The sequence below is a fragment of the Vigna unguiculata genome, chromosome 5, assembly GCF_004118075.2.
Source record: "Vigna unguiculata cultivar IT97K-499-35 chromosome 5, ASM411807v1, whole genome shotgun sequence".
NCBI lineage: Eukaryota > Viridiplantae > Streptophyta > Magnoliopsida > Fabales > Fabaceae > Vigna > Vigna unguiculata.
In genome coordinates this window covers 40,182,831-40,195,833 of record NC_040283.1, presented here as the reverse complement: position 1 = coordinate 40,195,833, position 13,003 = coordinate 40,182,831, and the positions used below count along the sequence as shown (strand labels likewise).

General features: G+C 33.1%; 1 non-coding gene across 1 annotated transcript; it reads right to left on the bottom strand.

Annotated features, from left to right (window-relative positions):
* Positions 1-10,843: 10,843 nt before the first annotated feature.
* On the bottom strand, positions 10,844-10,923 carry TRNAL-UAG. Its single transcript has one exon. It is a non-coding gene; the product is annotated as a tRNA-Leu (tRNA).
* Positions 10,924-13,003: the final 2,080 nt, after the last annotated feature.

The window sequence follows — 13,003 nt, the reverse complement described above, 5'->3', positions numbered from 1 at the left end:
TGTTGAGACTCACACTTAATGAAGAAATTATGAAAAAAGTATGATCGAAAAATTCACATTAGATGGATATGAATGGGTGAGTAATATGTAAGGAAAAGAATCTATAAACTTATTGATTTAAAGTTGAGTTAGAATTAATGTCAAAGTCTTTGTAAGATGTGGAAACTCATATTTGAAGAGAATTTTGAAAAAAAATAAGTATATAGATTTTTCTTATAAATGGATTAGTTCATAGATCGAGATTCATTAGGTCCACAACTCCCAAATTATAGTATTCAAAACCATTTTACAATTCTGATTTTGTAATTGAGAAAAATGATTTAGAAATCGTTATCATACATTTTTAGAACACATTTACCATACCCTATTATTAAGTTTATAAAGTAAGTTTAAGGTTTAGTGTTTGAATTTTTTTCATGTATTATAATTTTTTTATTCTATTCAATACGAAACTTTTAAATATTTATATTATCCTAACAGAAAGAATCGATTATAGTGACCTGTGTCTTGTAGTGATTAAGTAACTGTTTTATATTCACCCGTGTCTTAAACTAGAGATGATTTTGAAAAGAATATTTGTGAGAAAGTTTTTTATCTTTGACTCAGTCATTTTGTCATACACTTAGTACTCAATATCAATGAGCAAGATCCATGTTGAATTGCTTAGAGAGTCTTAGGCACTGTACAGTTTTCGTCTGATACAGAAAATGGGCCTCAACTGTGTTCTTTTCTCGTTGAAGCTATCAGAAAAGCAAAATAGACTCTTTTTTTACATGTTCTGAAGTCCACGATTTTGAAGAATGGTGGTTGTATTCCCAGATAGCGAAATTCCGTGTTTCTTTAACTGTAGTAAGAAAATGACACAAATAATATGTTGTATTACATGCTTAAGATTTCATGGTGAAAAAGTTAGATATACAGCATTTGCTTTTTCTTTATGTAGCTACCATGCAGCTACAGCAAAAACATGAGCATGTGTTAATTTAACATGATCCCAAAATCATCCACTCGTTTGGCATAGTCTAATTCTATGTACATTGACGAAAACGCGATCCAAGTACTGTAATTTTATTTCTTTAATTGCTAAAATTATTCAAACAGTAGAAAATCTGTTATTTATACAATTTCTTTCCACATTTCCGTTGAACGCTATTTTCCATTCTATATCAAGAGAAGAAAGAAGAAGAAACACACACGTTTCAACATAATTGATGACTAGAGATGGCAAATGAACCCGTCCCCGTGGGTATTGTCCGAACGCGTCCCCGTTTTGACGAAAAATCTCCGTATTGACTGGGTATGGGTATGAGTATGGGGAATCTCCTACTTTTTAAATTGGGTATGGGGATGGTTATGGGTATCTACATATCCCCGCCATAATACTCGTCCCCGCCTATATATATATATATTTTCAATTTTTTATTTCTTCTAATTATTTGGTTTGTCATGAAACTCATTCGCATCTCCAATATATTTTTCATCTTATCATAATATTTATGTAATTATGTTAAAATGATGTATGTTAATTAAATTTTATTTATGTCTCGTATTTGAATATTTCTATTATTTTTAATATTTTTATTTATTGTATATTCTCTTTTCACATGAGTATGTTTAATACTCTCAATTTAAGTGTTAAGTGTTTAACAGAATAAATATTTCATTTACTAGGTAATATAAAAAAAAACTCTTTACTTATTTTTATTAATTTTTGTTTTATTCGAAGAACTCTTTTGTTTCGCTAAAACAATTATTTTTCAACCATTGAGTATATATGTTGATATTTGAAAAGTGTTCTTAGATGTCTAAGGTATTTTTCATCTTATCATACCCTTAATTATAAATTCTTTTTCCTTTGTATAATTTCTTTCAATAGTTTCTCAAATTGTTTTTAAGACATACATTTGTTAATTTTTTAATATTTTTATTTGTTGTTTATTTTCATCATGTAGAATATTATTTCAGTATATTTTATCTAATTATTTTTTATTTTCTAACTCATTATATCAATCATACTGTAATTTTTCACTATAATTGTATAAATAACTTTTATTTACTACAATATCAAAATTTAATGTAATTGTCATGAATATTTTTTTATCACCATCCAACATATATTGGAGTTCAAAAGATACAATAATCATGTTAAATTTATTTTATTATGTTTATTATTTATTATTTGTGTTATTTTGATTAAGTGATGTATTATCATTTTTATTAGTGTATAAAAAAATAGATTCATTAGAATTTAAAAAAATTGAAGTAAACAAACATTTAAAATATATTTTAATTTCAATATTTGTTTTCCTTTAAATTTTTAATTTTTTTTTTAAATTTTATCAACTAGGTTTCATTAATGTTTGCAGTTTGCAAATTTAATAAATGTTTTAGTTCTCATAAAATTTTATTTGGTATTCCAATCTAAAATATAAACAATTATAATTTATTTCAAAGTATTTGATATCGAAGAAACAATCATCCTCCTCCTAATATTGAATATTCGATAATATTATGTTTCTTTTACCGTAATTTTTTATTATTTTATAAAAATTAATTAAAATTTATATTGAAGTAGTAAGGAAACGGGTACGGGTATGGGTACGATATCATACCCATTACCCGGTGGGAATGGGATGAGATAAAACTTTGATACCCGGGCCTCGTTGTCATCCTTATTGGAGACAAAGGAGATGAATTTCAACGGAGAAGAATGACATATGCAAATTTTGTAGAATTAAAATAAAATATTTTAGATTTTTTTTTCACCTATCTTTCCATTATTTGAATCTTGAATCTCTTTTATGGAGGAGCGGAAAAAGCAGTGGGCTCTCGAAATCGTTCTTTCATTTCTCACCAAATAAATGAAATGAAACAATCCAAATAAGCTCCAATCCGAATTTGGTACTTGAACAAACAAAACTTAATTTTGTGTTTGAGTAAAGAATGTTATCATTTTTAAAATATTAAATTTGAATTAATCTCATTCTAAACCATTTTTTATAAATATGTTAATTAAATAATATAATTTAAATTTATGAGTTTTATTTTTTTATTTAGATAAAATATTTTCATTAGATTTAAATACATTAATTATTTAAATATTAAATAACTTTTAATAATTCAATATATCAATATTGATGAAAATTATTTCTTAGTTTATCTTGATTAATGTTATTTTTCAATGAAGTTAGTAAAAAATTGTTAATTACCACTGACAAAGTTTTTTTTTTTCGGTTAGTATCGATTGATATAGCTTTTAGTTGATGTCAATCATAATTAATTATGTAGATTATCAACTAGAGTTATTTTTATAACATGTTTAGGCTTTTTTTTTATTATTAATCTTTTGATCGATGTCTGTCGAAGGATTCCCCCACTAAAACTCAATCTTAGTGTTAACCGAAAATTTTCTCAAAAAGAATTCAAGAACTCGACTATGATAGACATTAATTAAGAAAAAGCCTAACAAACTATTAAAAAAATAACATTGATATAGTTGATAAAAAATGTTGAAGAAATTGACCAAAGAATTATGATAGACATTAATAATAAAAAAATCTAGTTGCATGTGTAACAGCCTCGAAACCATTACAATACTATTAATTACCACATGATAAATAAGCATGTATGTGAGCATACACACAAATATACACTTATGCACATACATACAAATACTTGTGTGTGTTTCACATTATCCTTTAAAGTCTTCATAAAGCAAATTACCACAAGATAAATAAAAATGCAGGTTCGAACACACACAAATATACACATGTGCACATACATACATAAATACAAACATATATTTGTATGTGTATTTCACATTGTCCTTTAAAATCTTCATAAAATAATTTTTCTTAGAGAAATTACAATTTATAAATAGCTCCAGAAAAAAATTAAATAAATACAAAAAAAATAATGTTTTTCCCTTTTGTTAGGTATTTCTACTAAGATTTTTCTCCTAAAATATCCTCTAGAAAAAGAAAAAAAAACATAGGTACCCAAATAGGATAACATGCATGCATATATCTAAGTCATATAAATATATTTTCACAATTCATTCCTATCTCATCCATACAATTTTATGAATATATAATCAATTCATTCATTCAAGATATATCAGAATCAAATGTTTGACTTTCATCCAATTAGTTACGTTACATCTCATATCATCGACATTGACATCAATATTATATGCATTGAAAAATATTGTCGGCAATTATGTTGAATTAGATGAGTATGCATCTGTCATACTACATTTTCTAAGTTTCACCGCAAAAAAGTTATATACATGATAAGAACACATCCACTCATGTGATAGGGTGAATCTATATGACCTATCAAACATAATTCTTTTTCACACCATAAACTAGGTCATAGAACCTCATTTTAACTAGGCTTGTCAAAATGAGTCAGCCTGGTCCATTTTGGCCCGACCCGTTATTTGCCCCTCAATTGGCAAGCTAGCAGATTGAACAGTTTCACCCGTCCCGCCAATGGGCAGGCTATTAGACTGGGGGATTGGCCCGCCACCTCCCTCTTTTTTTTTTCTTTCATGCGGTTCCAGTTCTAGCAAGGAATTCAATATATTTTCACAATTCATTCATATCTCATCCATACAATTTTATGAATATATAATCAATTCATTCATTCAAGATATATTAGAATCAAATGTTTGACTTTCATCCAACTAGTTACATCTCATATCATCAACATTGACATCAATATTATATGCATTGAAAAATATTGTCGACAACTATGTTGAATTAGATGAGTATGCATCTGTCATACTACATTTTCTAAGTTTCACCACAAAAAAGTTATATACATGATAAGAACACATCCACTCATGTGATAGGGTTGATGGGGAAAACAACAACAAATAATATACCAGAGAATGCAGCGGATATAATTTTCCCTAACTTGCAAGAATCTATGAGGAGCAATAATCAAAGAGCAACAATAATAAATCACCAAAAGCACAAATAAAGGCACCAAGATTTTTAACGTGGAAAACCCCTCAAATCAAGGGTAAAAACCACGAGTCGTCCAGACCAAAGAAATAGTTCCACTATGATCAACAAGAGTACAAAAGAGTCTCAATCAATAGCACAAATTAGTGCTAACACCCAACCAAATAACAAAGCAACAAAGCTTTCAAATAGAGAAGAACAAGAGGGGAAAACCTCTACAAATTACTGCTGCAGTGCGAAATTAATATCTCCCAACTCAGACCTCGTATCAAAGATCCGACCGGTCAGAATGAAGAGCAATGAGTTCCGAACCTACTGTAAAAATTTCAGCCCGATCCAACGGTGAACGAATCCGCAGCGCCAAATTTACTGCGACAGCTCTATGAAAAACGTGAACAGAATTTTCCCTCTCCCTCTATGTGTTAGGGCTTTCAGTGTGTTCTGACTCTATTGTTCTGCCTCTCTCTTTTTATAGTCTCCTCTCCACTAGGTTAAGTGAGACATGGGCTTCTCAAATTTTGGGCATTTTCTCCACATAGGAAGGGAGCCCAATACCCAACAAATCTCCCCCTCACAACTATGTGGAGATAACCGCCAAACCAGCGATCTCACAACAAACTTCAAACTTTCCTCTTGGCAATGCTTTAGTCATCATATCAGCACCATTATCATCTGTATGAACCTTTTCCAACTCCAACAACTTAGCATCCAAAGCATCACGTATCCAATGATACCTCACATCAATATGTTTGGATCTAGAATGAAAAGTTGGATTCTTACCAAGATGGATAGCACTTTGGCTATCAACGAACAATGAATAGTTATCTTGCCTAAAACCAAGCTCCTGCAAGAATTTCTTCAACCATAATAACTCCTTGCATGCTTCAGTAATAGCAATGAACTTTGCCTCTATAGTAGACAACGCTACACACCTCTGTAGTCTTGATTGCCAAGCCACAGCTCCCCCTGCAAACTTTATCAAATAGCCCGAAGTGGACTTTCTGGAATCAATATCTCCAGCCATATCTGAGTCTGAGTAACCCATCAAAGTAGGTTTATCACCTCCAAAACAAAGCTTCATATCAACTGTACCATGAAGATACCTCAAAATCCATTTCACAACATTCCAATGCTCTCTACCTAGGTTTGACAAAAATCGACTAACTGTACCAACAGCATGTGCAATATCTGGTCTTGTACACACCATCGCATACATCAAACTGCCCACTGCAGATGCATAAGGAACTCTACTCATATTGGTCTTCTCAACTTCATTTGAAGGACTCTATTTAACACTCAGTTTAAAATGAGTAGCAAGAGGAGTACTCACAACTGTAGCATTTTCCATCTGGAATCTCTACAACACCTTCCTAATGTATTGCTCTTGTGATAGATAAATCTTCTTTTCTCTCCTATCACGTGAGATATGTATGCCAAGAATCCTTTTAGCAGCTCCCAAGTCTTTCATGGCAAAAGACTCGCCAAGTGTCTTCTTTAACCTGTCAATTTTGGAAATATCTTTTCCAACAATAAGCATGTCATCAACATATAATAACAGGATAATAAAGTCATCATTAGAAAAACTTTTAACAAAGACACAATGATCAGAAGTAGTCTTCTTGTAACCCTGCTCACACATAAAAGACTCAAACTTCTTATACCACTGCCTTGGAGCCTGCTTCAAACCATATAGACTCTTCCTTAGCCTACACACATAATCTTCCTTGCCTTCAACAAGAAAACCATCAGGTTGCTTCATGTATATCTCTTCCTCCAAATTACCATGAAGGAAAGTTGTTTTCACATCCATCTGCTCAACCTCCAAATCAAGAGTAGCAGCTAAACTTAGCACAGTTCTGATGGATGACATTTTCACCACAGGTGAGAAAATCTCATTGAAATCAACACCTTTTTTCTGTCTGAAACCTTTCACCACTAATCTGGCCTTGTACCTTGGAAGCGTAGAATTTGAATCTTGTTTCACTCTGAAAATCCACCTAGTTTCCAATGTCCTTTTGCCCTTAGGCAATTTCACCAAGTCGTAAGTGTGATTATCATGCAAAGATTTCATCTCATCTTGCATTGCATCCAGCCACTGTTTCTTCTCTTCACTATCCAAAGCCTCTTCAAAACACTCAGGTTCTCCACCGTCAGTCAAGGTTATGTACTCATCACAGGAATACCTTGTAGAAGGTTGTTTCTGTCTATTTGACCTCCTGAGTTGAACTTGAGGTGATTCAGATATATCACCAAGATCGTCATCATCATCATGTTCCTCTTGAGCATCATCAATTGGAACCTCTACTCCACTTCCAAACTGTTGATCATCAACATCACCATGTTGCTCATTGTCTTGGGCTTCCGTTTCAACATTCTCCAAATTGTGAGCGGGCAACCTCATCGGATTACCATCAGTGAGATTACTATCTTTCTCAGGTGTGGTCTTCTCCACCTTATCAATGTCTTCAATGGTCTGGTCTTCCATGAATTGTACATCACGGCTTCTAACAAGCTTCTTCTCAACAGGATCATAAAACCTGTAGCCAAATTCATCCTCACCATAGCCAATAAAGATACATTGCCTTGTCTTTTTATCTAACTTGGATCTTTCATCCTTAGGAACATGAACAAATGCCCTGCAACCAAAGACACGCAAATGATCATAGTTAACATTCTTACCAAACCAAATTTTGTCTGGCACCTCAGTATTCAAAGCAACTGCGGGACTGAGATTAATAACATGCACAGCTGCATGCAATGCCTCTCCCCAAAAGTGCTTAGGCAACTTTGCTTCCGAAAGCATACATGTAACCCTTTCAACCAAGGTCCTGTTCATCCTCTCCGCTAGACCATTCAACTGAGGAGTTTTAGGAGGAGTCTTATCGTGTCTAATACCATGCTGCCTGCAATAAACATCAAAAGGTCCACGGTACTCACCACCATTATCACTACGGATGCATTTCAGCTTCTTGCCTGATTGCCTCTCAACCATAGCATGAAATTCCTTGAACTTTTCAAGTACTTGACCTTTCCGCTGAAGAGCATAGACCCATAGCTTCCTGGAACAATCATCAATAAAAGTAACAAAGTAAAGTGCACCACTAAATGACTTTACCTTTAATGGGCCACAAACGTCAGAATGCACCAATTCAAGCAATTCTGACTTCCTTGAGGGTGGATGCTTCTTAAAAGATACTCTGGTTTGTTTACCAGCCATGCAATGAGAACATTTCTCCAATTCTGCATTTCTCAATCCCATAAGCACATCCTTTTTAGCTAAGCAGTTAAGCCCTTTCTCACTTATATGACCAAGCCTCTGGTGCCACAAAGATGCCTCCATATACATAGCATTCACACTGTCTTTAGCAACCAAAGTTTAGTCCAGTACAATTTAGATTGTTTCTCCCCTCTGGCCATAACCAAGTTACCTTTAGTGAGCTTCCATTTACTAGAACCAAAGTGATTGTCATAACCACAATCATCAAGCAACTGCACAGAGATTAAATTAAAACGGACATCCGGAGCATGTTTGACTCCTTTAAGCAACAACTGCACTCCCATGTTGGTTTGCAGGCAAACATCACCAACACCAATCACTTTAGACTCACCATCATTACCCATCTTCAACACTCCAAAATCACCAGAAGTGTAAGATGTGAAGAACTCCTTCCTAGGTGTAACATGCAGTGTAGCACCACTATCAATAATCCACATGCTCTCATCAGATACAAGATTAACGGACTCAAAGTCACGAAGAAGAACACGATCATCATCATCATCATGATCATTCTCTCTCTGTTTGCCCTTCTTGTTTTTGTTCTCCTTTTTCCACTTAAAACAGTATTTTTGAATGTGTCCAGTTTTATGACAAAAATGACACTCTAAATTCTTGTATCTTGACTTGGACTTGCTCCTACTCTTCTCTCTACCACCTTTATGTTCCTTTTTTCTGACTTCTCTCCCTAGCTTCTGTAACAAGCATCTCAGACTGAGATGAAGAACCATGTGCCTTCCTTCTCATCTCTTCATTAAGAGCACCGCTCTTTGCCATCTGAAAAGAAACAACACCATTCGAGGCAGAGTTCGTAATTGAAACCCGAAATACCTCCCAAGACTCTGGTAGAGTATTAAGCAACCATAATCCCATAACTTCGTCATCAAACTTTATGCTCATTCCTGACAATTGATCTAGGAGCCCTTGAAACTCATTTAAGTGATCAGAAATAGAAGAATTCTCCTTGTACCTCAAATTCATCAAGCAATTTAACAAATATAATTTATTATTGCCCGACTTAGAAGCATACAAAGACTCAATCTTCTCCCACAAAGCTCTAGCATGTGTCTCATTAGCAATATGATTATAAACATTATCTTCAACATATTGCCGAATAAAACCACATACCTGTTGGTGCTCAAAGTCCCATTCTTCTTCAGACATAGAATCTGGCTTCTGTGTAGTAAAGACCGGAAGATGCAATTTCTTGACAAATAATAAATCTTTCACCTTGCCCTTCCACAAATGATAATTTGTACCATTCAAAGCAACCATCTTTGCATTTGCCTCCATCATTCAAGCAAGTAAATATAGTCCAATCAAGAGCTCTGATGCCACTCTGATGGGAAAAACAACAACAAACAATATACCAGAGAATGCAGCGGATATAATTTCCCCTAACTTGCAAGAATCTATGAGGAGCAATAATCAAAGAGCAACAATAATAAATCACCAAAAGCACAAATAAAGGCACCAAGATTTTTAACGTGGAAAACCCCTCAAATCAAGGGTAAAAACCACGAGTCGTCCAGACCAAAGAAATAGTTCCACTATGATCAATAAGAGTACAAAAGATTCTCAATCAATAGCACAAATTAGTGCCAACACCCAACCAAATAACAAAGCAACAAAGCTTTCAAATAGAGAAGAACAAGAGGGGAAAACCTCTACAAATCACTGCTGCAGTGCGAAACTAATATCTCACAACTCAGACCTCGTATCAAAGATCCGACCGGTCAGAATGAAGATCAATGAGTTCCGAACATGCTGTAAAAATTTCAGCCCGATCCAACGGTGAACGAATCCGCAGCGCCGAATTTACTGTGACAGCTCTATGAAAAACGTGAACAGAATTTTCCCTCTACCTCTCCCTCTATGTGTTAGGGCTTTCAGTGTGTTCTGACTCTATTGTTCTGCCTCTCTCTTTTTTATAGCCTCCTCTCCACTAGGTTAAGTGAGATATGGGCTTCTCAAATTTTGGGCCTTTTCTCCACATGATAAGAACACATCCACTCATGTGATAGGGTGAATCTATATGACCTATTAAACATAATTCTTTTTCACATCATAAACTAGGTCATAGAACCTCATTTTAACTAGGCTTGTCAAAATGAGTCAGCCTGGTCCATTTTGGCCCGACCCGTTATTTGCCCCTCAATTGGCAAGCTAGCAGATTGAACAGTTTCACCCGTCCCGCCAATGGGCAGGCTATTAGACTAGGGGATTGGCCCGCCACCTCCCTCTTTTTTTTTCTTTCATGCGGTTCCAGTTCTAGCAAGGAATTCAATGAAAACAATCACAACCCACCCATCCACGAAAACATCACAACACATAATCCCCAATTCCCTAATTCAAAAAATCATCACAATATTGCAAGTAACCTCAATTGTCCCGTGGCAGAGGCCAAGTTGGTCAGGTCACAGTCGAATCATGGCACTTGGACTTGTGTTACACTCTTAAGTAAAAAGAGTTGTGCCCTGACTAATGGCTGGCTATAGCTTTTGGCCTAGTGGTATGCACTCGATCCTAACAATGGGATCAAAGCCAAGGTCATGGGTTTGATTGCAATTCATGTCATCATAAATGGAAAAAATATATTTGACAGCTGTGGGATTTGAACCCACGCCCTTTCAGACCAGAGCCTAAATCTGGCGCCTTAGACCACTCAGCCAAACTATCACATGTGATACCTTAAATCGAAAATAATGTTTTGTAGTGCATTCCAGTCACTAGTGAATGCAATCCGGTACAATTTTGTAGTATTTGTAATCATTTCAAATTTAATTTTAGTAAGTTCACATATACGTCTTTTAAAGTAAATGGTGCAATTTCAATCTTTTATTGCTAAGTGTCGCAACCGAGATCGCGGCGGGACGGCGAAAATGATTTAAAAAGGTACAGAGGAGTCGCCACCATAGTTTATTATGGAAAACTATAGAAGAACCTTAAAAAAGAATGGTCTTCGAAACCAAATTTGGATTCGGGTGTCAGTTATGTGTGGGGAAGGTATTAGCACCCCACAACGCCCGTCTTAAGACGGTTAGAATTCGATGTTTAAAATATTTTTTATTCCCAAAAAATCAAACAAAATAAAAACACCTACAAAAATATTAAATATTAAAACAAAATTATTTTTTTATATTTTTGGCCCGACGAGGATTGTACCTCGCTCCTACGTATTTCCATTTGGAAAATCAGGTATAACGTAGTTCTTTGTAAAAAAATTTGTTGTTAGATATTACTATTTTATTTTATTTTTATTTTCTAGATTTGTATGTATATGTATATTTTATTAATATCAAGAGAACCTGAGATTCTACGTGATAAAGATTTAGTTATCAAGCAAATCCGAGATTTAACATGATATTCAAAATGATTTTATAATTTTTATTTTTTATTATAACTAATTTTAAAAAGAAAGAATTAAAAGCCTACGCAAGGGTGTTTTGATTATCAAGCAAGTTCGAGACTTGACATGATATTCAATACTTATATAAAAGAAATAATATAATTTTTTATTTATTTATTTATTATTATTATTATTTTTAGAGAATTAAAGCCTACAAAAAAAACATTTTTAATTACCAAGATAAAAATAGAGGGAAAAAGAAAGGCTGAGCACATCGATGACAAACCCAAAATCATCTAACATGAGAACCCCGAACACATTTGATCATACAACAATTCAAACGATCATATATTTGATGTTATAATGTTATAAGAGAATCATGAATAACAGACTAGGAGCAAAAGAAAATTTACCTTAAGGTGACCCCCTTGTGTGTGTGCTATGTAATAAAAAGTAGAGGGGGTTTTCGAATTTTTTCTCTGTCTTGCATTAGAGAAATTTTGTACTTATATAAGCCTTTGGGGTATCTTCTTGAGATCCTAGTATTTAATTATAATAAAATATATGGGGTATTGTCTGTAATTACTAGAATCATATTCTGTCACATAAAGATCGTGATCAAATCATAACATATTATTCATATAACCAAGAATATTTTCTTCTAAAGATTAAAATCGTACCATTCTCTAAAAGCATTATATCGGAAATATTTGTTTCTAATTAAAATAATATCTTCTCAGTCTGACAACGCAAAGAGACACATAAGTGTAAATGCACGATATTTATTCAACTTATTATAAAAAAGATATTGCTCTTAATATTATACGCTCCTCTGAAAATAGAAATTATGAAACGTCCTTTTCTGACATGTCATGTGAAGAATGTAAATAGCAAACAGTGGAGTAAAAATATGTAAAACATTTGGGCTCATGAAAAGACTGTGATAATTAACAATAAATTAGATTCTCCTTCTCTTGTTTTTTTTTCCTTTTTTATTCTTTTTTCCCATGGTAGAATTAAAGTTTAAAAACCTACCATTAATAAAAAAATATTTTTTATTTTATTTTATTATTTATTATTATTATTATATTATATATTATTTTTATTATTATTTTTTTAACCAAAGAAATACATTTATTCGGACGAAATTGGGTGTTGACACTAAGATAGAAGAGTTTATAAAAAAATTACAAATTTGAGAAACCTATATCAAAGTTAGTATGTGAAAAAAAAAATTATCAGTTGAAGAAAAGATTACTTAATTAGAATGATGTTGTGATAATAGAACACAACTTTGTACCTTCTAATGATATAATTTCTTCTCAAAAATTTTAAAATCCTTAAAATTTACCGTGTGAAGTAACAATTGAGTGTAAACTTTGATAAGGATCCAATGATGATGTAATCTTC